A 26,451-nucleotide genomic window follows, 5' to 3' on the forward strand; every position below is an offset into this window, starting at 1 on the left:
CAAAGCAGAGTGAAGTCCAAAAATTAAAAAACTGTCCCCCACCAAGTGTTTCTCTTTCATAAAGCCAACTCTTAAGACAATTTACACATACAAAGAATCATAGAAATGTAGGACTGAAAGGGACCTCAGTAAGTCATCTAGTCTAGTCCTCTACTCTGAGGCAAGACTCAGTATTACCTAGACCATCCCTGACCGGTGTTTGTCTAACCCAGGAGTAGGCAACCTATGGCACGCATGCCGAAGGCAGCACGCTAGCTGATTTTTGGTGGCACTCACACTGCCCGGGTCCTGGCCACCAGTCCAGGGGGCTTAGCATTTTAATTTAATTTTAAATAAAGCTTCTTAAACATTTTAAAAACCTTATTTACTTTACATACAACAATAGTTTATTTATATATTATAGACTTATAGAAAGACGCCTCCTAAAAATGTTAAAATGTATAACTGGCACGCGAACCTTAAATTAGAGTGAATAAATGAAGACTTGGCACACCACTTCTGAAAGGTTGCTGACCCCGGTCTAACCTATTCATAAAAACATCCAACAACAGAGATTCCATAACCTCCCTAGGTAATTTTTTCCAGTGCTTAACTACCCTGACAGGAAGTTTTTCCTAATGTGTCACCTAAATCTCCCTTGCTGCAATTTAAGCCCCTTACTGTCCTCAGTGGTTAAGGAAAACAATTTATTACCCTTCTTTTTATAACAACCTTTTACATACTTGAAGACTGTTATCATGCCTCCCCCACCCCCCATGTCTTCTCTTCTCCAGACTAAACAAACCACCTTTTAGACTTTTCATCATTTTTATTGCTCTCCTCTGGACTTCCTCCAGTTTTTCCACATCCCTCCCAAAGTGTTGTGCGCAGAACTGGATACATTACTCCAGTTGAGGCCTTATCAGGGTTTGTCTACACTACCGGCTGGATCGACCGGCAGTGATCAATCCGGGGGGGGGGGGGGTCAATTTATTGTGTCTAGTGTAGATGCGATAAATTGACCGCCGATCGCTCTAGTGTCGACGCCGGTACTCCACCTCAACAAGAAGCACAAGGGGAATTGACTGGAGAGCATCTCCCATCGACACACCGCAGTGAAGACACTGCGGTAAGTAGATCTAAGTACGTCGACTTCAGCTACATTATTGGTGTAGCTAAAGTTGCGTAACTTAGATCGATCCCCCACCCCCCAGTAGTGTAGACCAGCCCCCAGTGCTGAGTAGAGTGGAAGAATTACTTCTTGTGTCTCGTGTTCACTTTTTTTGCAACAGTATTACATTGTTGCCCATATTTATTGTGTGATCCACTAGAACCCCCCAGATCCTTTTCTGCAGTACTCCTTCCTAGGCAGTCATTTCCCACTTTGTATTTTGCGCAATTGATTATTCCTTCCTAAGTGTAGTACTTTGCATTTGTCCTTATTGAATTTCATCCTCTTTATTTCAGACCATTTCTCCAGTTTGTCTAGATCATTTTGAATTCTAATCTTGTCCTCCTAAGCACTTGCTACCCCTCCCATCGTGGTATTGTCCAAAACTTCGTAAGTGTACTCTCTATGCCATTATCCAAATCATTTATGAAGATATTGAACAGAACTGAACTGAGGACAGATCCCTGCAGCTCCCCACTCAGTATATCCTTCCATCTTGAGTGTGAACTATTGATAACTACCTCTCTGAGTCTGGCTTGCCAACCATTTGTGCACCCACCTTATAATAGGTTCATCTAGACTACATTTCTCAGTTTGTTTATGAGAAGGTGTTGTGAGACAGTAACCAAAGCATTACTAAAGTCAAGATATATCACATTTACTGCTTCCCTTCGATCCATAAGTTTTGTTACCCTGTGAGAGAAGGATATTAGGTTGGTTTGATATGATTTGCTCTTAACAAAGCCATGTTGACTATTACTTGTCACCTTATTATCTTCTAGGTGCTTACAAATTGATTGTTTGATTATTTGCTCCATTATCTTTCTATGTACTGAATTTAAGCTGACTGATCTATAATTCCCTGGTTTGTCCTTATTCCCCTTTTTATAGATAGGTACTATATTTGCCCTTTTCTAGTCCTCTGGGATCTTTCCCGTCCTTCACAAGTTCTCAGAGATAATCACTAATGGCTCAGACATCTCTTCAACTAGTTCCTTAAGTATTCTAGGACGTATTTCATCAGGGCCTGCCAATTTGAATACATCTAATCTGTCTAAGTAATTCTTTACCTGTTCTTTTCCTATTTTGCCTCAGCTCCTACTCCACTTACAATGATGGTCATTATATTTGTCGTCCGACCACTGCTAACCTTTTTGGTAAAAACTGAAACAAAAAAGGGATTTAACACTTCAGCCTTTACTGAGTTTTCTGTTATTGTCTTTCTCTCCTCATTGAGTAAATGGGCCTACCCTGTCCTTGGTCTTCATCTTGCTTCTAATGTATTTGTAAAACATTTTCTTGTCACTCTTTATGTCCCTAGCTAGTTTAATCTCGTTTTGTGCCTTGTCCTTTCTAATTTTGTCCCTATATGCTTGGGGCGGGGGGATTATATTCATCCTTCGTAATTTGACCTAGTGTCCACTTTTTGTATGACTCTTTTTTGGGTTTCAGTTGTTGAAGATCTCCCAGTTAAGACAGGGTGCTCTCTTATCTTCCTATCTTTCCTACGCATGGGGATAATTTGTTTCTGTGCCCCTAATAATGTCTCTTTATAAAATCCCCAACTCTTGTAAACTCTTTTTTCCCTTAGACTAGCTTCCCATGGGATCTCACCTGCCAATTCTCTGAGTCTGCCAATTGATATGGCATAGCAACACCAATGTATCCAGGTTTCTCTAACACAGTTTAAACAGATCCCAACATCTGTGAAAAAGAAGAGACTACCTTGGAATTCTTAAAAAACTGATTAGTATACTAAAGAATCTGGCCAAAACTAATTACAAATGAATAGGAGTTAAGGAAGAAATATGGATCTGTAAAATGAGACCAATGGGTCTCTATTTGAGAACTGCAGTGTTCTAACTAATGGATTAGTTTTCATGTGTGTGATGGGAGGGGAGAGGTGAACATATAGATACTGCTTGAATAGTTGGATAATATGAACAATATTATGAATAAGTTGTTTCCCTCCCAGTTTTATTGTTTTTCTGATAAAAATCTCAATTACATGAGCCAAAAACTAGTTTCTTTTGCAAGTCTGGCATTCTTGTCACATAGCATTTGACCAAATAGCATGGAAACTAATGCACAGCTGTCCAAGAATGATAGGCTGTCTATATTTAGGTATGTTTGACATGGCACATTTTACAAATTTGGGGAAAATATTAAGACAGTTTTCTCTAAACAAATGGTGCTGAACTCAATACCTCGACAATTTAATTTCTTCTGTATTTTTTATACACAGCATCTAGTATAGTTCAAATCTTCACAATTAAACAAGGAGACTATTTTGGACCCCATTGGGAACTGGGCATCTGGGTGTTGGAGACAGGAACACTTCTTAAGCTGTTTTCAGTTAAGCCTGCAGCTTTTGGGGGACGTAGTTCATACTTGGGTCAGTGTTTGTAGCAGGCTAGAGTGTCTGGCACAATCAGGCAGGGTTCTGAAGTCCCAAGATGCCAGGGAAAACGGGCTTGGGGTAGTCTCAGCACATCAGTTGGCAGTTCCCAAGGGGTTTTCTGTGATCCAACCCGTCACACACTCAATTTTACAGACTGGTAAAATGACACACAGAGGTTAAATAGCACATAGTAAATCAATGGCAGAGCCTTAAATACAACCCCCCATGTTTCCTGGCTCCCAGTTCTTTGTTTTACCAATCGGACCTTGCTGCCTCCCTGGTAACTGAATAAACAGGATAGAGTGATTTCTGCCTGTTAATAAAAATTTACAATATATTGTTTAAAAGCAGATGATCAAGTGGGTGTATTAAACTGCACATCTCTGCTGGCTATTTTCTGATTAAATATGTTATACTTACCTACTGTATTGTAAGTATTGATATGCAGTCTATGATTTCTAAATAAACAGATGTTAAAATATGTAATAAAAAGTCCATTTAAGTGAAACACCATTTTCCTAATCATTTATTGTATACTTGAAGTGTATCATCTACAGCAATGTTTACTATTTATCGACAGAAATCAAGGCAACTTATCTTTGGCTCAACAGACAACTTATTATGATAACCTTGCAAAACTACACATTTCCTTAACCATGCTATTAACAGACTATATTGTTAAAGATTTCAGCTACAAGTGGGTATATCAGAGGCTCATACACAGGTTTACATAGAATTATCAGAACTTTCTCCTCTATTTCAACGTCCTAGGGTAAATTATGAGTTAAGGAAGCTTTGAGGACTCATGAAACTAAAAATTCATCCATTTTAAATAACCTTAATCTGTCAGAGGTAGACATTGTCAAAATTCTTTTTCATCTAAAAATATCTCTTTCATATTCCCACAGTACTATACATACAGAAATTATGGTATCAGTTGTATGAAAACCTGATAATATTCATGGGATTCCTCACTTTTATGTTCCTATTGAAGACTGATGGAGTGAAACACATAGGTATCTTGAATAAAACCTTCTCTGGAGGCAGGATTAATTACTGTAACTTAATGTTTGGTGCTACAGTTGTCTGCCATACCCCACCAAGTGACTCGGTCGCTACGCTGAGGATTTTACAATCAATGGGCATGAACACTTAATTCTAGGCACTGTGCTTACTACTGTAAATGATCCCCATTGGAATTGGGGAATAGTTTAGATACATGATATGATGAAGTGAAATGGACAGAAGGAAGGAAGGAAGGCTTACACCAGTGGTGGGCAACCTGCGGCCCATCAGAGTAATCCGACTACGGGCAGCGAGATATTTTGCTGATGTTGATCAGCCGCAGGCACAGCCCCCTGCAGCTCCCAGTGGCCGCGGATCACAGTTCCCGGCCAATGGGAGCTGTGGGAAGTGGTGCGGGTTGCTAAAAGCCTCATAGTGTAGCTATAGCCTTAGCCATGTACTGCCTCTCAGGCACTGCTTTAGTGTAAGGCAGGAGAGAGGTGTCAAAGAATCTCCTTTGGTGCTATTCAAACAGAGGGGTTGGATGAGGATATTTTCTCTTTACTTGGAATAATCAAGGTATAAGAACCAGTGTTTCAACCCAGGAGTGATCCAGTGGTGAAAACTACACATATTACTAGCGCACAAAAGGACAAACAACTTACCAGTTTTGGTTAAAGGGTAGAACGATTTCTGATCTGCAATTTCCTTTAAGGTTTCATCACATCATACCTCCACTGAACACAAACCCTTGTAAGGTAATGCCCCAAGGCCAAACCAGTGAATCCAGACCTACGTGACTCATCATTCTCCTCACCCACCTCACTTGTGCAAGTGTCTTTTCATGGCTCAGCAGCTGCATTATAGCACATCCCTGTAATCAAGGGCACAAAGAGTCTCCATTCACTTATGTCCTTTGAACAACCCCAATGCCTTATTCTGCTTAAGAAGAGGGAGGCTTAAGGTCATTCAAATCAGGTATCCAATCTGAAAGGGCATCATGCTATTCTTTGCGATATTTGACTCCCCATACGTTATTCTGAATATTTATTCCGCAGCCTAGTGTCCAAATTGATGTCTTTTGTGATTGTTTCACAAAATATGCCGAGGTCAGTAGAACTCTGACTTAATGTTATAAAAAAAACAAGAGGAGACTAGCAAATTCGCTTTCTGGAGGAAACTGAATTTGCAATCTTCCCTTATGGCCAAGAAATCATTATCCGTTTGAAAGAGCTATATATGAAAGTTAACTTACCATACCAGAGCACTATTGAAGAGACAGGCAGCAACACATTAATGTGTGGCTGACCACTCACAAGTTCACACGACTTGTAGTGATACAGTATTGGATTTTACTCTTCCATTGTGCCATGTACTTTTAGCTTGGAGGTGCTTGATTTACTTTTCCAGGATCAGAAGATGATGTAGGTAAGTAAAAAAGTTATTATGCAGTAGTTTGGAACATCTTATCACACTTTTACAAGTAGACACTTGCTCCTTCAGTACAAATCAAAAACTATGTAGTGTCTCTACGGCATTGATATGAATTGTTCTTTCTGAGGATTGTTTAACAATTCCAATTTATGTTGGCTGTCAGCCATCAAGCTAAAATGGTAAACATACTAAACATTTTTGTTCTACCAGTACTATTTTGTTCTCTTCCTATTCATGGTGCACATCAAACATGTAATTATTTATAGCTAGAGTATGGTACAGCAAAGAATGATAGCTTACAGAGTTTTGATTTAGCGAGAATCTCTGAGTGCCTTTGGAAGAGGAGTGTGGTGCATGTTACAACTCTCAGTAACAATATTTGATATCAAATAATTTATCTACATTTGATTTTAAAAAGTAAAATTTATGTTTCACTAACTTTAAGAGAATTTTTTATTCAGTGAGTGTATTTCTGTTCCCAAGTTCAACATGGAGCTGCATGGATGCAACAGAAGAGATTTGACCCAATACGTTAATAATTTTTGCTTATTTATGTGCATTTATACTCTTCTTTATATTATAAAATAAAATATTTATTCAAAAATCTTGTAGCTCTTTTTAACCATAAAAAATATAAAATGTTTTAGCAAAAACATAGCTGTTTTGTTTCCATATTATCTACTCTCAAGTTTAATTTATAAAGAAATTAATGATGTTTCAGCCCCTAGCATTTATCCTAGCTAAACTGAACAGCAGCACCCAGTATTCTTGCTTTGGAACCAAAACAACTTGTTTCTTTTTCCATGTACCTTCAGAGTATCTTTTGCTGTAATTATATATGTGTGAGTAATGTCAAAGTGCTAAATTAACTTTTAGACTGAGATATGAAGTACTCTGGCCCTGATCCAGTAAAGCACTTAAGTGTGTGCTTAAATCCCATTCAAGTTGTGGGGACTAATGCTTGTGCTTGAAGTTAGACACACGCTTTGTTGAATCAAGGCCTCAAAAGTTGGGTAATACAATGAGAGACAAGGTGGGAGGGGTAATATCTTTTATTGGACCAACTTCTCCCTCAATGGTAAAACTGAAACCTCAACCCTAACTATGCTGTCTTGACGCTATTACTTATGATACAGTCCCTTCTTGCATCTGTATAAATTGCCTTTTATTACACTTTGTATTGACTGACAAATTAGAATTTCGTATACCACTTCATATGCTGTAGGTGAAAATACATGCAATTTTCAGTTTTAGCTTAGCTTTCAAGACTTGATGAGATCTACAAAACGAGTCAAATTTCAAGAAAATTCTCAGGATAGTGTATAGTCATAAATCATTCCCTCCTCTCCAACAAAACCACTTCCACCCCAATCACCTTACTCCCTAGTTAATATCCAGGCCTCTTAACTAATCATACACAATGCATACTACCAAGCTATCCTCCTCCCCACTTATCCAGTGCAAGCAGCCACCATTTTTTGCATGGTTTAAATGCTGGTTCCAGTGGGTAATAATCCTATGGCAGGGGTACTACTGGTGGAATAATAGCACACAACTGCCTCAACACTGAGTGCGCTTATGGTAGCTCCAGTCCTAGCAGTTAGTTGCTTCCTTTGTAAGGGAACAGAAGAGACTTGTCTAGCACATGACTAGAACCCTCCTGGAAATTCCATCAAACTCCTTTAGGACTCTTCATCTGGTTTCTGCTCATTACCACTAAGCTCTGCTGGTTTCCAATCAGACAATCAGTAGCCCAATAAATCCAATGCATGGCCCCAAAACCTAGTTGTCCACTGAAATCAGCTGAAAGATTGCAGTTGGAATTTCCAGTAGCATACTTATGCCTGGCTGCACATAATTAATAATTCTGCCCAGCTAAGCAAAAATACGGGTCACTTAGCCAAACCAAGATGCTTTCAGCCTCGAGCACACTGGCATTCTGCCCCAAAGAGCCTCAAAAATGCCAAATTGAATTTAATAATTTTCAATTAAATTCCACACAAAAATAGCAAAAACTGTCTCTCCCTTCAGACTTTATCAAAATTCTACTGCTTAGCAAATGGGAGCAGTTTCCTTCACGTGGGTGCAACCGTATTAGCCTTTTAGCTTCAGCCTTAGTAATGCTATTTAACACATCCCTCTCCTGAACAGGGCATAGGAAAAAAAAAAATCACACTTTTTGCCATTCCCTGGTTTGTGAAACTTTGAGAAACCTAAAACTCTAACAAGACAAAAGAACCCTAAGTTCTTTTTTGTAGCCTCACATCTTAAATATGATACATAAATTACACTGCTCTACAGCCAAAATGCTTCTGAAATAAATGTAGTCAAACTTTACTAATTCTGGGTCACTGAGAACGAAAATTATGCTTAAAAGTGTTGATTGGCTCTAGTTTTCAAGATATGCTATTGGGTCAGTATATACGACCCTTGACTTGGGAATGGCGGAGGATAAGTGAGTTATAAAGTGAAGGGATCTCAATTTAAACCAGAAATGACTAAAATACATCTTTGACTGGATCTATGAATAAATCTATGACTGGGTTTGGACAGTACTTGCTTTTTAGGCAAAACAATGAATGATGCAATCTGAAGCTGGTATTGCGTCATACATGATATGAATTGCATCATGTTATTCCTAGAAGTCATGGATGATGCAATCATAACGAAGCTTACATCACTCTGCTGAACAAATTGCCCTCTTTCAGCTCTAGAAATCAGTCAGTGTCGTGCTCTCTTATTTGTCAGTGTTTGATTTTGCAAAGGGACACATTTCTGTTTAGCCAAAGTGAGCAGAGATGCCTCGTACTTGTGTGAACAGTGCAGATAACTTCTGCTATGTTTGTGGTGAAGTGACTTTTGCATCACAAAAGCACAGTATAACCACTATGGTTAAGAAAGCCTATCACCTTTATTTTGGCTGCAAAATTGGAGATCAGAACAAGAGGTGGGCCCCACACATATGCTGCAACACTTGTGCAACAAATCTTCGCCAGTGGTTGAACAGGAAAAGGAAATCTATGCCTTTTGCAGTGCCAATGATTTGGAGAGAGCCAACAGATCATACCAGCAATTGTTACTTCTGCATGGTGCCTCCAGTTGGGAAAGGTGTGTCAAAGAAGAAAAAGTGGACTGTGCATTATCCTAACATTCCATCAGCTATACACCCAGTACCCCACGGAGAAGGACTGCCGGTTCCTGATGCACCAGAATCATTCTCACTTGAGTCAGACGAGGAAGAGGAAGAGGATGAAACTTCTGGTCCTGAACCATCAATGTCACAGGACCCACATTTTCTCCCATCCTCCTCCTCTGAACCACACCTCATAACACAAGGTGAACTGAATGACCTTGTCAGGGATTTGGAACTACCCAAGAGTAAGGCAGAGCTGTTGGGCTCCAGACTACAGCAGTGGAATCTCCTGGCTGGTGATGTTAGGGTTTCCATGTTCCGTGGCTGTCAAAAGGATCTTGTCCCATTCTTCTTCATGGAAGGTGATCTTGTAGCCTGCAACAACATCGATGGTGTGATGGCAGCCCTCAACATCGTTCACAATCCAGATGAGTGGAGACTGTTCATTGATTCATGGAAGACGAGTCTTAAAGCTGTTTTACTGCATAATGGCAATGTTTTGCCATCAATTCCAGTTGGTCATGCAGTCCATATGAAGGAAACCTATGACAACATGAAACAACTTTTGAGGTGCATAAACTATGACCAACATCAGTGGCAGCTTTGTGGCGATTTGAAGGTTGTTGCTCTCTTGCTTGGTCTGCAGCCTGGATACACAAAGTACTGCTGTTTTCTCTGCGAATGGGATAGTCGTGCAAGAGATTCCCACTACATCAAGAAAGATTGGCCACTCCAACAGTCATTGGAGCCTGGGAGGAAAAGTGTTCAGCATGCACCGCTTGTTGAATCAAGGAAGATTTTGTTGCTACCCTTACACATCAAGCTGGGTCTGATGAAGAACTTTGTCAAGGCCATTGACAAAACACAAGCAGCTTTCAAGTACCTCCATGGAAAATTTCCAAGGTTAAGTGAAGCTAAGATAAAGGAAGGTGTCTTTGTTGGTCCTCAGATTCATGAACTTCTTCGAGATGATGCATTTGACCATGCACTGCCTGGCAAGGAAAAGACGGCATGGAAAGCCTTCCAGTTAGTGGCAATAAATTTTCTCGGAAACAACAAGGCAGACAACTACAGGTTGTTGGTGGAAAACCTCCTCAAGGCATACAAAAGCCTTGGTTGCAACACGTCACTAAAGATATGTTTTTTGCACTCTCATCTAGATTTTTTTCCACCGAACTGCGGAGCAGTGAGTGACGAACACGGTGAGCGATTTCACCAGGACATTGCAACAATGGAGAAATGCTATCAGGGCAAATGGAGCCCATCAATGCTTGCAGACTATTGCTGGACAGTGACAAGAGATGCTCCATTTAATGAATACAGAGACAAGCCAAGAATCGCCGAGTAGACGCTGAATAGGACTAAACTATGTACATAATAGTTTTTTGCCTTTTGTTTCATCATAAATTTTATTTATATAACCCTTTTGCTGATTTTTAAAGTGTTACATAAACAGGACAGGTGAAATATTATCATGTAAAGCAACCATAAACACATGAAAAGACCTAGGTTTACAATTTATGATTAAAACTCTACTATCTACACAATATACATAGACATAAAATGTAAAAACTTAAATATCTTAGAAACAGTAGCCAATCAGTTGTTTTAATTGTCATATTTGAATTCAGCACATCAAAATACATAATAAATAGCACATTTTATCTCTGAAGCAGACGACTTCTCAAAAATTGTAGACCAGTGTTATGACTAGACTAAGAATTTAATTTGCACCCTGAGATAACAAGCAGTATCATTTAATTAGACAATCTAAACACATATGACACGTGGCAGCATAGCATATTAGATTACACAGGCATTCCTGGGCTGGACATGGTCCAGTAATAGTAGACCAAGGATTATATCTTAAATGGACACCAGATTTTTATTTGTAAGAAAAAGACAAACAGAATCTGCAATGGACTTCTGAACAACCTCCACTTTTTATTTCTTTCTGCAATTAAGGCATGATAAAATAATCCAGGCTAAATTGCTAATTACATTTAATCGTCTATTACAGTGGTGGGCAACCTGCGGCCCACATGCAGATCATCAGGGTAATCTGATTGCAGGCCACAAGGCATTTTGCTGACATTGACCATCTGCAGGCACAGCTCCCTGCAGCTCCCATTGGCTGCGGTTCGCCATTCCCGGTCAATGGGAGCTGCGGGAAGACGCGGGCCGCAAGGACGTGCTGGCCGCCACTTCCTGCAGCTCCCATTCGCCGGGAACAGTGAACCGTGGCCACTGGGAGCTGCATGGGGCCATGCCTGCGGATGGTCAATGTCAGGAAAATGCCTTATGGCCTGCAGTCATATTACCCTGATGGGCCACACGCGGCCGCAGCTTGCCCACCACTGTTCTATAACCTCATATATAAAAGTTTAAAAAATACCTTCTGTATTTGGTTGTTTGTGACCAGAAGTAGCTTTTTGACTATATAATCAAAAGATATGTACAAAATTAGTTATTCCAATATAATCCATTAACCAGTCAACTCAGTCCTTGCAATTTAATGACCTGACTTTTTTTTTTAATTCTGCCTGCACAGTATGTGCAGCTGTGTTATTCCTGAGGGCATTCTGCGCCAAAAAATTAAAAATTCTGCACGCAATATTTTAAAATTCTGCGAGTTTTATTTGTTAATAAATAAATGAGGAGGCTCCAGCATGACTGTGGGGAGCACAGGCCACTGGCTGCACAAAGGTGGAGATCACCCAGCAGCCTCCCCACCTCCGGAACACAGACTCAGCGGTGAGGCACCCGACCCTGACACAGCACAAGGCCTGGGCCTGCCCCAGAAACACCCTGGATCCCTGCCCCTTGAGGGACTCTGGGTGCTGAGGGAGTGGGGCTTGGTGGGGGTCTGGGTGCAGCTAGTTGAGGATCACTGGCATGGGTGTCTGGATGTGGGGGCTCAGGGTGATGCGGGGTGGTGGGGCTCATCAGGGTGGGAGGTTGAGTGCAGGGAGCTCAGTGGGTGTGGTCTGGGGTGCAGGAGTGGGGATTTGGAGGCAGGGGGTCTGGGTGCAGGGAGACTCCAGATTCAGGGGTTGAGGTTAGGTGGGGTGAGGTTCAGTTATGGAGGGCTGGGGGGTTCTGGGTGTACGGGGTGAAACTTGACAGGGGTGTCTGGGTATGGAAGGTCCAGATGCATGGGGATTGGGTGGATGGGGGAACAGCTCCCCGTACAGTGACCCCTCCCCCTGCAGCTGAGGAGCTATGGGGGCAGGAAGCAGGGGAGGATGCTGAGCTTCCCGTAGCTGGAGGAGGTTTCTGGGGGAGGGTCTGACACATCCCCAGCTATTCCTTGCAGGGGAAGAGGAAGTCCTGTCCTCTTCTGCCTCCAGCCCAGCCAGGACTAGCAGCTAATCCCATTTTAGGGTAGGAGCCACTGGCTGGGATGTCCCCAGCCCCACGGTGATTTACCTCTCTGCCGGCTGTTCTGGATGCCTGAAACAAGGTACCTGCACTGCTAGGGAGTGGTCTGTGATGGCTCTTGCAGCTTCACTTTGCTTCACTGTCAGAAAGTCATTTTTCTGCAAGGAAGCAAATAAATCTGCGGGGGTCATGAATTCTGTGCATGCGCAGTGGTGCAGAATTCCCCCAGGATTACTGTGTGTGCCTTATTTTCAATAATCATTATTATGCTCATGAGCACATCAGGTAAGTTCATAAATAAATGGCCAGTTATGTATGTATTTGCATAAACACTTATCTGAGTTGCAAATGCAATTGTAGTACTGTAGCTATATACAATATTTTTGAATGCACAACTGCATGCCTGACATTTGAAAATCCTACTTTATTGTTCACGATTCCTCTTTTATTCTGCTAGATTATACCCTTTTTAAAAACATACCTTTCTTTTAAACACATATTAACTTTTAAGAACAGTATCTCTCCTTACCTTTCCCTTTGCCATCTTCCCCCTCTGATGTCTCATTTAAACTAATCTGAATCTTTTGTCTGCAAAACATATACTATAGGATAACAATATATCTAATAGAAGACTCATTATTCAAAGTAAATTCATATTATAAAAATACTTTTGAATGACCTTAAACTCTCTAATCCAGGAAGGATTACTTTAGGAAAGAAATTGGCATAAATTATGATAGCGTAAAATTCCAAATTAAAGAAATGAAAACATATTGCTGTCTTGGTAATGAAAATAATTATTTGAGTATTAAACATCAGTGAACTTAATTTTTCTGTGTCTGATTGCAATCTGTACAGTTACCAAGCATGTGTTCATAAAAATCTTAAATTAATATGAGAGTTTTCTAAAATTATATATTTGATTACATACAAAAAATAGTTAAGATAAAGTTATTCGCATTGCAAAGTCAAGCACTGTAAAGTTAGGAAATGCCAAAACTACTGTAACTTATTTACTCCTAATTCTAATTTACCCATTGTGTGTCTACAATGAATGAAACAGGAGTCAAAGGAGAAAATATGTGACGACATTAGTCCCTTCTGGCCTTAGAATCTATTAAATACTGTAATGTAATTAAATATTATCATATGCATAAGGAGACAGAATTAAGGTTGCCAGACATTTACAGCTGCCTGTGCATTTCCTAACTTTCAAATTAATGACTTTGCAACCTAAATCTATATTAAACGAAAACAGTTATTGATGTGTAATTTCCTAGGCGTTTTAATTTTTAAAGGAAAAAAAGATTAAAACAATGTAGCCACACCCCTATCGTGAATCATCAGCGCAGTTTGAACCCTGTACCTTCAATATCACAACACAGCTTGAGCTACAAGACTAACTACGTTAGTGGACAGCAGGAGGAAACAGTTATTCTGGAGGTGTGGATGGGCTGCTGGGTCCTAAGGGTAGCTGAGGAAAGCTCAGTCCTACCCAGTTCTCTTTCCTCCCCCTCCTCCTGGCCCTGATCATGCTTTCAGATAGGCTGCTGAGGGTCCATGGACCATGGGTATGGTCCAGGCCAGATGTCCCAACAGTTCCCAGACATTCCCAATACGGTGTGTGCTGCTGTGTGACCTGGCTCTTTAGAATGTTTGTCTTCAGTTATTCTGGAGTACTGCTAAATTGCAACTGAGAGATAGGGTTGCCAACTGTCTAATCACACAAACCCAAACACCTTTGCCCCGCCCCCTTCCCCACCTCTGCCCCAAGGCCCCACCCTGCACACTCCATCCCCTCTCCCTCAGTCGCTCACTCTTCCCCATTCTCACTCACTTTCACTGGGCTGGAGCAGGGGGTTGAGGTGAGGGAGGGGGTGAGGGCTTTGGGCTGGGTCCGAGGGGTTTGGAGTGTGGGAGGGGGCTCTGGGCTGAGCCTGGGGCAGGGGATTGAGGTGTAGGAGGGGTCCAGAGTGCAAGCTATGGGAGGGAGTATGGGTGCTGGAGGGGGCTCACAGCTGGGGCAGGGGATTGGGATGTGGGAGGGGGGTTCCGGGCTGGGTAGGGGTACAGTAGGGAGTACGGGGTGCAGGCTCTGGGATGGAGTGTGGGTGTAGGAGGGGGCTCAAGGCTGGGGCAGGGCGTTGGGGTGCAGACTCTAGCCAGGAGGTGCTTACCTCGGGCAGCTCCCAGGCAGTGGCTCAGCAGGGCCAAGGCAGGCTCCCTGCCTGCGCTGGCCCTGCACCACTCCCAGAAGCGGGTCGGCACGTCCCTGCAGCCCTTGGGGGGGGGCAGGGGGCTCCACGTGCTGCCTGCATCCGCAAGCGCTGCCCCTGCAGCTCCCATTGGCCGCAATTCCCGGCCAATGGGAGCTGTGGAGTCGGTGCCAGGGCAGCGCGCAGAGACCCTCTGTCCCCCACCCCCGGGGCTGCAGGGATGTGCCGGCCACTTCCGGGAGTGGCATGGGGCCATGGCAGGCAGGGAGCCTGCATTAGCCCCACTTTGCCGCCAGACTTTTAGTGCCTAAAATCTCCCGGTTTGGCTTCAGTAGCCTCCGAGAGATAGGGCCTGATTCCCGGAGACTCTCAACAAAACCAGGAGGGTTGGCAACCCTACAGAGATGGAGGAAATTGTGATTAATAGTGTTCCTCTTTTGACATGAGTAATTAGTCAAAGTTCAGAGACCTGGGGATGTTCCAGTTGGAAGCAGAAATTGATGGAGTCCGGTATTTTCTTTGATGCAATGTTGTTTATTTACAAAGAATGTACAAAGTCCAGTGTCTGAACACAGAAAGAATCAAATAGCAGGAAACAGCATCTTTTGCTCACAGTACCAAAAGCACTCGTTTCATCCTAGATCCCTGATTCAAAAATCTCTCCCGAGGTTTCTTTTAGGGTCAGCCACCCTGCTTTTAGCTATTTCTTTCCTATCCCTCTCTGATCTGTTCTCAGTTTCTCTTTGTTCTGCCTTCCACACTGTGACTGAATGCATCCCTGTATTCACACCCTACACACCACTGTTCATATTCCTTTTGTCTTCGTGGGGGTTATGCTTACAGTTATGTTAACTAAAGGGTGAGTCCACACCTATCTATCTTGATCCCATAATAAGGTTTCACCCAGCTCATATCTATAGTTTATAACTAGCAAAACCTGACCAGAATGTCATGGGACAAGGCATATCTCTAGCCCCAGAGCTTGGTTCCTGCTGCATTTTAAAAGCCTACTGAAAACAACAGAGGTATTAGCATTTCTTTTTAAAATCCGCAAAAATCTTAAAGGAAAGCATTAGGCAATTTTAAATATGGGGGTTGCTACCAGCTCCCCTTATAATGACTTTAAAAATGAGTAGCTGTTCAGTACATATGCAACATTATGTCCTAAATTAGTAGCAAATGAAATTCAAAACATTAAGTTCACTTTTGATATTTAACTGCACATCTCTTAAAACCTTTAATGACTACCTCTACTTCACCCTCTCTGCCTGCCTTAATCAAGTAAGCTTTTGGCTTCAATCTAATTTTCTTCATATTAGTATGCCTCCACCTACCAAACTCCCGTCCTTCAATCATTGCCTATTGTATCAGTCATTAACTCAGGCCTCCTATTTACCACCACTGAGGCAAATTTGTCCTTGGTTTAAATCTATTAAATTCAAGACTTACAGCTGTGATGAATTCTACCTCCAGCTTACATCAGTGATGAATTTGGCCCACTTGACTGATCTGTTGTTATCTTCTACATCTATGTTTTTAAGTCTTCTTGTCATTGCCTCTACAACATTGTGTGTATATGACACTGCCTTGACTCCACGAGCTCAGCCCAAGATACAGGTGATATATATAGGTGTAAGGGGAAGTTGTTGTTTTGTTTTTTAATGATTAGAGTGTTGACTTTATTCCAATAGAAGACAGCGCATCCAATTTTCAAGGTGGTGTGCACCCTTAGGGTTCTTTGGTAGTCTTCACTCCATATCTAACTGAACTCTAGTTACTCAATTAGAGAGCTATTTGCAGTCCTCTGCCTAAAATTACCTTAAAGGCAGCACTCACTAGAGCTACTGCCCACCTCAGTCCTCTGTTACACAGGCACAATTCTCAAAAGGAACTGTACCTGTGTAACTGAGAGCAGAATTGAGCCAAGAGTCATTATGAAGCTTGTGGGAGTCACGTGCTTAAAGCTAAGTTACTCTCATCTTGATGCAATCAGTAAAAAGGAAACTTTAGTGTGATGGGTTGGACCCCCCCTTCTTGGATGCCACCTGATGTACTGGGATTTCACTGAGCCTCCCCTGCTCAATCAGCCTGGGTTCCCTCTCCCTGCTTTGCTGAATGAAGCGCTCCAGCCTCTTGCAGCGCACACACACACACACACACACACACACAGGTCCGCACCCCGCTGCAGACACAGACTGAAATCAGCTCTGTGTGAGAGGACTCCCTCAGCACTCACGTGTACAACCCTTTTTGGGAGATAAACCCAAAATAATACCTGTCTTGCGCTGTATAGAAAAATCTGCACCGCGCAAACTCATAAGAATCTGCCCTCTTCTTCAATGTGAAGAGAGATGTGTACAGTTCTTGCCCCCACCCAGTTAGAAATTGCATAAACTGGGTTTTATTATAAACAAGAAATAAGTTTATTAACTAATAAAGGTGGATTTTAAGTGAATATAAGAGATTACAGACAGAACAAAGCAAATTACTAAGCAAATTAAACCAAACACGCAAACTAAGCTAGTTTCACTAAAGAAATTGGTTACAAATAGTATTTCTCACCCTAAATATAGTTGCAGTCAGATTAGAGAAAGTCTTTAAAGGCAGCTGCACTGGTTTCCCTCTTGAGATTTAGGTATTATTACTCACAAGCTAGATGCCCTTCCAGCTTGGGTTCAACCCTTCTCCCCTCACTTCAGTTCTTGCTTCCAGGTCTTTCTTCAGTGTCTCTTAGGGTGGGGAGACAGGGGAGAACCATGATGATGTCACTCCCCTGCCTTATATGGCTCTAGAGTAAGACGGGAACCCTTTGTCTTCTAGTGGAAAACCACTGGCATTCCAAAAGGGGAGGAGGGATATCCAGTACCAGGTGACACGGACCCATGTCTCTGCAGGGCAGTGGCAGCCATTGTTCATAGGCTGTCTCCAGAGTCCACAGGAAGACTAAGCTCTTTCACAGTCCATTGTCTCTGCTAACGGCCCATTAGCTCTGCCTGGCTAATGGCCCATTAGCCCTGCTGGTTGGGGGTGACACCCAAAGTAACACATTTGAAATACAGATACATAGTTAATATTCCTAACTTCAGGTACAGAAATGATACAGGCTTACAAATTAGATAATCACATTCAGTAAATCATAACCTTTCCAATGATACCTCACATGAGCCATCTTGAATAAAGTATATCTCAGTTATGTCATATTCACATCATAAGCATATTTTCATAAAGAGTATGGAGTGAAATGTCACATTTAGGACACAATCTACCTCTGTGCATATGCAATTCCCAGATGGGCAGAACCTCACACATGTAATAAAAGGCAAAATTTAGCCCTTAATCTCTGACTATTGCTATTCTCGAGGAGTCCAGTCTTCCTGTCCCTTCAGTTCTCACTTTTCCTTTGACATGTACTCATACTTTAACTCCCATTAATGTTAATGGTGATTTCATTCAGATCAAGAGAAGACTTGATTAGGCTATAGAACGAATACAAAATAAAGCTAGACCACTCTACAGTAGCACCTCAGCAGTTCTCATTTAATATATAAAACCCAATAATTCTCACAAATAATCTGGCAGCCTCACCACACGTCTCAGCAAAAATGTAATAGTACAGCTGTAGAGAAGTCTTGTGTTACTAAGACTTCATTACATTTATGGAATATCCTAATATACCAGAAGAATTATAAATAATTAAAACTAAACCACGTTTGTCAAAATAAAGAGCTTGAAGTACATTTTGTGATGCAATGTCCTTGATTATTTTACAGTGTCAGTTCACTTACTAACTCTCAATATACCCTACTTATTAGTGTGAATTATCAAGGTTCTGCTGTGTTATCAAGATGTGGGGTAATTTGTGTCAGATATTCAGATTTCCTTTTAAATGCCCACCAGCAGTTTCATTCTGGGTATAGGACAGTTTCAATCCCTCAGTCTCATCTCATATTTCGATACCATGCTTATGAAAAATTGAACTTTGGTATCAATTTAAGGCCAAACAAAGACTCTCCATATAGATGTAATGACAATATTTTAAGATTAGAATAAATTGTTTTGGAAGTAAAATCATAGCACATAATGCACATAGCACATAACTCTGGTTTTGGTAACAGCACAGGCACCGTGCAACTGGGTCTCATGAATAACCCTGTAGCTTACTGGATGATGGTACAGTCATGCATCAAAGTCACGCAATATAATAAATACTTAGGCCATAACTTAAGTACCACAATAGACCTTCTGTGCCAACTGACAGTGTGACCTCCATAACAAGGTTAGGAAATCATCAGCCAGGCACACCAGCCAATTTTTTAAAGCAGGTCACTATAGGCAGAATTCTGTCAATCTAGATAATATGGCTAGAGCTCTCATGCACAGTTTAAAAAGCAGTTAGAAGTACATTCCCTCATTCTTTAAAGACAACTTCATTTCCACAAGTTTTTATTTAAAGGAAAACCATTCTTTTTGCATTGAAAAATAATACATCATGTGTTGAAGGAAATTAGGGGCATTCAAGGGAGAAAAATAACTTGATAGATTCCACCACTTGTATAAAATGACATAGGTTCCTTACATTAAATGTTGCCATGTTAACAAGACTAATTTAATGCTCAAACTGAAAACAGGTACCATGTATTTTACTCAACTTTATTTTTCTGAACTATAATCTTTGAACTGTATTTTTTTTAAAGCTACAGGTTTTATTTTAAATCTTTTACATTGGCAAATGTCACTCAACCTTCCAGACTAGCCATCAGGTCACAGGGACTCAAGAAGCTACTGAGCACCGTGCAGTCCCTGGGAATTGAGGGCAATGAACACCTTGCAGGAGTGTTCAGCCGCTTGTAGGATCTAGCCTGGGCAGTACTGTCTGATATCTCTCTGGATCCTATTCTTGCCCTTCCCGCCCCAGATACAAGTAATTCTCACTGAAGCCATGCAGGAATCAGACTGGCTAAATAAGGAGTGAAAATGCCTGCAGTTCAATGTAGTAACAGGAGTGAACCTATTAAGCTCTTATACAGGGCATAACTAGAGACAGATCTGAACCAAAATTCCAGATCCAAACTCATCTCTAACAGCGTTACAGTTTAAATGTGGATTTGATTCTATTCCCTGCTGAACTATAGACTAACGAAATTTCAGACAAGTATAAAATCCTGTCATTCAACTGTAGCAAATTAAAAAAATATATAAATTTTCACTGACATCACATTCCTATGTCACTAACTGAGATAATGAGTCATTCAGAAACAAGCAGGAAAGAGGAAGGGCTAGTGAAATTAATTAAGACAGAATATTATTGGTATTTATAGGTAGGGTTCTCAGAAAAGTACAGTTTAACTTCTATTTGTGGGATATTAAAATTGCAGGCTACAGAACCCCTCATCTGGGAACATGAGACTTCTAGCATGGTCCCCTCAAGGCCTCTGCAGTTTATTTTTATGCAAATATTGAAAGAGAACAACTACCAATGTACATAGGAAAATGTAGGCAAAGCCTGAGCCAAAATTGGGAAATTTGGAAAGAATGTATCCATTGGGAATGGAATGGAAATTTTAGTTGGGTGGAAATAAAATAAGCATAATAATAAAGCAATCCTGAGATGTTAATTTTAAGTTTACACTTTGGTCATAAACATTACATTTTTTCCAGATATTTCAGTGGCTGAATATAAGCAGTCTTTTCAAATGTACAGATTTTACGAGAGAGCGAGACAACTAATTGTCCTATTATCTATGAAGTTAACATTATTAGCCAGGCTACTTAAGGGAAAGTTTTTACACTTTGTGAAGCAACTTTTAGTACTGCCTCAGCGTCAATTTAACTTTCTATTTCACTCTAGACAATCTCTTTGCAGCATGGATGCATCCAGACATCTCCCCAACCATACTGCACTATCCCCACTTATCACTTGAAGACTATACTGGAGAAAGTAGGAAAAACTGTCTCACAAACAAAACCTAATGAGATTACAGTTGAAACCACATTTATGGTCAGAATCTTGATAGGGATAATCTTACATTTATATATTTTTATCATTAAGTTTTAAAGCAATTTACAAATTTAAACTGATGTACAAGCTACTGAATATACAAGGTCACTATGTCCTCCTTTGAAATACAGCCTTTTCCTCAGGGTCTAGGGTGTACACAATAGCAGCCAAACAACAGCAAAAAGTAAAGTCACAGATTAGGATAGGAGAATATATTTTGCTGTTAGGCTGGCAGAATACACTAGCTTCCGACTGAATTCGGTAACTTCAACAAGCTTAACACTTTATACTAATTAAACAAGTTACAATAAGGAATAATAAAACTATAGATTTATCATTTCTATAGAAGCCTACATCTGAGAATCTTAAGCAGTCTACAAACATTAATACATATTTCTTTTTATGAGATAGTTACAGAAAGAATTCATCACCATGCTCCCCCCCCCTTTTTTTTTTTTAATTTATGAGGAAAACCAGAGCCACAGAGAGATTAAATGAATTGTGCAAGGTCATACAGCAAGTCAGTGGCAGAGCCAGGAATAGAATCTGACCTCTTGGCACTTCATCCTGTACTTCAGTCACCAGACATTGCCTAAACAATTCATAAGCAGAAGTAGTTTTAAATCAAAGCTGTGACAGCTCACAGTATAAAATTTAACATGCTGAAAGCACAAGTAATCTGCTTCCTCTCAAGTGGATTCCAAAGCTAGTTCACAGCTCGCCAGCCAAGAATGTTGCAGAAAGGTATGGGAGTGTAAGGCCAAGCAAAGGTGCTCTCTTGGATCCTGTCCTGATGGCCAAAAGGGTGTGTTTCAATTGTGTCAGCTCAATTAAGTTAGCTTAACACAATTGAAAAGCTTCACTAAGATACACACTAACATATATGAAGCCATGTTAGTTGGCTACGTTTTAGCCTATTGGGGAGCCTAGGCTAAAACATGACCAACCCAAACCACTTAATAAGTCTTAATGGGGCTTTTCAAGTGTTTACTAATTCCATAGAGTTGACAACTGAAACACACCCTTTTTGCCCATAAAGCCTTGAAGACCGGGTAGCGGATTCAGTCGCGTCACCGCTATTCAGTGTTCACAGTCATCACTAGCTCAAAGAATGTGCATAAGTGCTCCCAAATCAGAGTTTCTACATCAGATCAATTTAGAGTGATCGCACTAATAATTTTGCTTTTACCACCTCTTCATTAAAAAATAGACACAAATCAAATTTTAGATAGTGCTGAAAGTTCATTTGCTAACTTTGATGGCTTGGAAGTGCCTGGGGTTTTATCTTTTAATTGGATAACCACTAGACATTAAAATAGCCCGGTTATTCAGAGCACTCAATTTAAGACGTTCTGAATATATAGCACTAAGTGGACATTACCAGGGAGTGGGATTAAGAGTTGTTCCTCCCTGTCCCCTGTCTATTAAGTAATGGAAGTAAGGAGGACTTCTGTCAGCATTACTGCACACTAGCACTATACATTTTATATGTCCACCCCAGCTAGGTCAATAAGTCCTTGTCTGCACTGGAATTTAGCTACTGAAGTAGTTGCATCAGTTCAAGTCTGAAGTGTAGACATGGTTTACACATGACAGCGTAACTTGCTCAAGTGCAGCTTATACCTGTTTGAAACTAGGCATTGTGACATGCGCAATGGGTCACAGTGCCACTCATTCAAATTTGGCCTGGCTGCCCCTTCGTCATCATGACAGTGTGAATCATTATGAAGGGGCGATCAGGCCAAACCTGAGTGGCGCTGTGACCACATTCGCCTGGTCGCAATGCCCAGAACAAGGAGCTGGGCCCAGCTCCGGAGGACAGTAGCTGCTGCTGTGAGGTGAGTTCAGAGTGGGCTCACTTTGCAAAATTCAGATCTATGGAAGTACATAGGGAAATACTTTATCGCAGTGACTTCTCCTGAAAATGTATGCCGGCACCGAATGAATATAGCTTTCTCAGAGTTCTGGGGAGGGAAGACAGAACTGACTGAAAGTTTTTGGCAGTCAAGTCATGTAAACATAACTTGATCTCACCAAAAAAGTCAGTTTGCATATGCAGTCTGGTCAATAAGGAACGGCTACACAAAACCGTTGCCCAAGTTCTAGGGCAAGAATGATTGTTTAGCGCCTGAAATTTGAGGATTATTTTCCCTGAGAAACTGTCAATTAGCATAACTTTAAAACCAGCTCAACTCTTTCTGACTACCAGGCTGTAACTATGACAACAAGATCCAGGAACCTACAATAAATATGATAAAGTGTCAATAACCCAGTCTTTTACATGTAAATAGATAAAGAATAAGAAAGACAGAGAAGACCCCTACCCGGGCTTTAGCTTCAGTTTTTAAATTTCTTCCATGCTGAGAATGCTATCATGTCCCCATTTCCCACTAGAATAACTTAAAAAAAGAGAGGGAGAGAGAGAAAAAACCCTTTTGGAAAAATCCTTTAGAACTGAATCTGCAACAGGGAAGATTTAGGTTAGATATTAGGAAAAACTTTCTAACTATAAGGACAATTAAGCTCTGGAGTAGGCTGCCAATGGAGGCTGGGGAATCCCTGTCATTGGAGGTTTTTGAGAACAGGTTAGGCAAACACCTGTCTGGGATGGTCTAGGTATGGTTGGTCCTGCCTCAGAGGGCTGAACTAGATGACCTCTCAAGGTCCCGTCCAGCCCTACATTTCTGTGATTCTATAAATAGAGAATAAGAGCCTTTCTATAGAATTTTTAAACAAAACTATGAAACTCTATAACAAGGATAAAATCTCTATTAAAATCTACAGGTTGGTTTAAAAATTCTACAGACAAGATCTAATTCTTTATTAAACTGTATAGATTTTCTGAAGTAATTTCAGAAGAATCTTAGAAATGAAGCTGAGAGGAAATAAACCTTAATCAAGGTTTTGGCTACTTTTTCCAGTTGTATCTGCATTTTCATATACACCGACAGTTATAGGTCAGAGCTGTGCATGGAAGACCACATGGTTATGGAACATTAACCAGAGACACTGTAAGACTTGCCTCAGCACTTAGAGTGGCGATTGGCAAAGATGCCAAAAAATTGCTTCTCTCTGCCCCATTCAGCAATCCTTGGAGAAATCTGGCGCCTCCCCTTTCCACATGATAATATACAGGAAGTGGCCCACAATGCTGATATCAGATAGTAGCAGCATGCAGATCAAGTTCATTATCACTGCGAGCAGGAGAGGAGCAGGCTCTTTACAGCTGACTGACAGCAATTCTGCAAGTAATAGGCTATAAGGAGCCTTAAAATCAGGTAAGACGTAGTATACTGGCCTTCTGCTATCTAAGAAAATAATCTAAAATTTACCAGAACACTTCCACTGAGCTATCCATCAGCTGGGGCTGGACAAACCTCAGACCTCATGTTTATAGGAGAAATGACACTATGTGGAAAATATTACTAGAGATTTAAACACCGGGAACAGAGGAGAGGAGAAAAAGACTGAAGCCATGGGAGTGAACTAGAAAAGGGAACAAGAAAAAAGGGAGGAAATGGAGAGGGAGAGAAAGAGATGAGGAAACTGGAGGTGAGAAAAAAGAGGAGAGGACTGCGAGAAAGAATCAAAAATAGAAAACAAAAACAAAACAAAAAAACAAAATCAGAACAATACATGGAGACAAAGGGGGGGGGCAGCAGACTGAAGACAGAGTGAGAGAGAATGGAAAAAACATAGGGGAGATACAGCAATGACACCGGGGAAATGAAGGCCTCTGAACATGCCCATCCCAAACAGGAGAGCTCTAAGCTAACAGTTACAAAGTTGCAGCTTATTCAGTGAATCATAATTCAAATACCATTTCTGCCTTCCATTATAGAAGCTCTCCAACTGTTTCTAGCTATGAATGGCAGACACCATCCTAGTCTAAATACCTTGAAGCCACAGTACTTAAGGGCAGCAAAAGCTAGCAGGGGCACACACTAGTCTAGGATGATTCAATAAGAGCAATAAAGATAATTCAATGCTCCAGATAGATGGGTCATCATGAGGAGACTGAAAAGTGGCTGTCTTCATATCTCTTGCTGAACTATTGCATCTATTGAACTGTTCACAAAAACTTGCTAACAGAATCCTTGCAGCCACTAATGCTGCAGAGGACTTAGAGTTGTGTATTATTACCGAATAGCTGTTGTACTATTCCCTCCTTGGCTTAAATATTCCTTTAGGGTTTAGATTGCTTGATGCAACTGGAAAGCATACAGAGACTGTCTTAAGATCAGCCATCCATTCATAATGAATATTTTCAGGAAGCAATAAAGGATAGGAGCTAAAAATTTAAAAACCCACAGCATTACATCAAAGTCAACCCCAGATTTGAGTTGGTAAGAGCCTTGTTTGTTAGAATATATACAGTAAAACATTTTAAAATTTCTTGCTGTTAAATAAGCTATTTTCTAATAGGGAAACAGAAAATCAATAAACTAAAAGCACATTTGTCTTGATGTTCTGCTAATGCACATACACCCTGCAGCCACTGCATCTTGGACCACGATCTCATCAGATTGCACAATCTAAATAGTTGTATGCAGTTTTGTAGCCATGTTGGTCCCAGGGTATTAGAGAGACAAAGTGAGTGAGGTAATATCTTTTAATTAGACCAACTTCTGCTGGTGAAACAGACAAGCTTTCAAGCTTACACAGAGCTCTTCTTCAGGTGTCAGCCTCCTTCAGTGTTTAGAAGGAAAAGCCTGTAGGAAATGGTATATAGGGTACTCAGTAGATGTCACTCTTCCCTTTCAGTCAATACATACCAGCATGGGACAGTACAATTTCAGAGGTGTCATACAGCACTCATGGTCAGAGATCCCACTGCACTCCTTGGAAGAATAAATGTCCTGCCTAACTTGTCTCTATTGTTTTACTATTTCATGTCCTAAATTGTCCTGTAGTAACATGTTGTGCTTTAAGCAGCATTCCACCCCAGAGGTGGCTGCATTCCACCAGTTGGTGAAGCGTGTAAACAGCTAGTATAATAAGAACAGTACATATTGGGATATTGCTTTTTCAGGTCCCACTGTAGTTTCCAGGAAGAGCTGAAAGGAAGAAAAATAGCTCAGACTGTAACTGCTAATCTGACAAAAGACTCAACTTTTAAAGAGGGGGGCGGGGGGAAGCTTGCTAAATCATCAATGCCAGAATAGCAGTCAAGAACCTGCTTCTGTCCAAGAAAGGTTCATCAAGATGATACAAGGCTGAGAGCTGCTAGCACAGCTGACAAATACCAACTCTATCTGGAAACGGGGAATTTGAAAGTTCCTATTTTTACATTTTTGAAAGTTTCCTGCTGTGTACTTCCTCTGGAGCTTCCCTCACAATTTTTTAAACCCATCTATGTCTTTTTAAAAATACCGAAATTGCTATACCCGTTCAATGAAAGGTTTATTTAATACATTGGAGTAGTTTCCGGAGAACCCAATGCAGGATTGGGGACTCCTCGTTCTAGACACTGTAAAAACACATATAAAGACATGGTCCCTACCCCAGAGAGCTTCTAATCTAGGATCTCAAGGCACTTTTACAGACATTAAAAATTTAATCTCCTAACACTTGTGAGGTAGGTATTATTCCCATTTTATTAATGGGGGCAATAAGGCACAGAGATAAGCGAATCACCCAAGATCACATAGGTAGTCTGTTGCAGAGTCAGAAATACAGGATATGTCTCAACTACCAATTATGTGTTTTAACTGGTAGATGTTCTTCCATATA

The 26,451-nt window shown here is 40.9% G+C and overlaps 1 protein-coding gene across 14 annotated transcripts in view; it reads right to left on the bottom strand.

The window, feature by feature from the left end:
* The window catches only part of ARVCF (ARVCF delta catenin family member), a 437,864-nt gene that overhangs the window by 333,480 nt on the left and 77,933 nt on the right, over window positions 1–26,451 (bottom strand). The gene's annotated exons all lie outside the window — the stretch shown is intronic.

The sequence above is a fragment of the Chrysemys picta genome, chromosome 15, assembly GCF_011386835.1.
Source record: "Chrysemys picta bellii isolate R12L10 chromosome 15, ASM1138683v2, whole genome shotgun sequence".
Lineage (NCBI taxonomy): Eukaryota > Metazoa > Chordata > Testudines > Emydidae > Chrysemys > Chrysemys picta.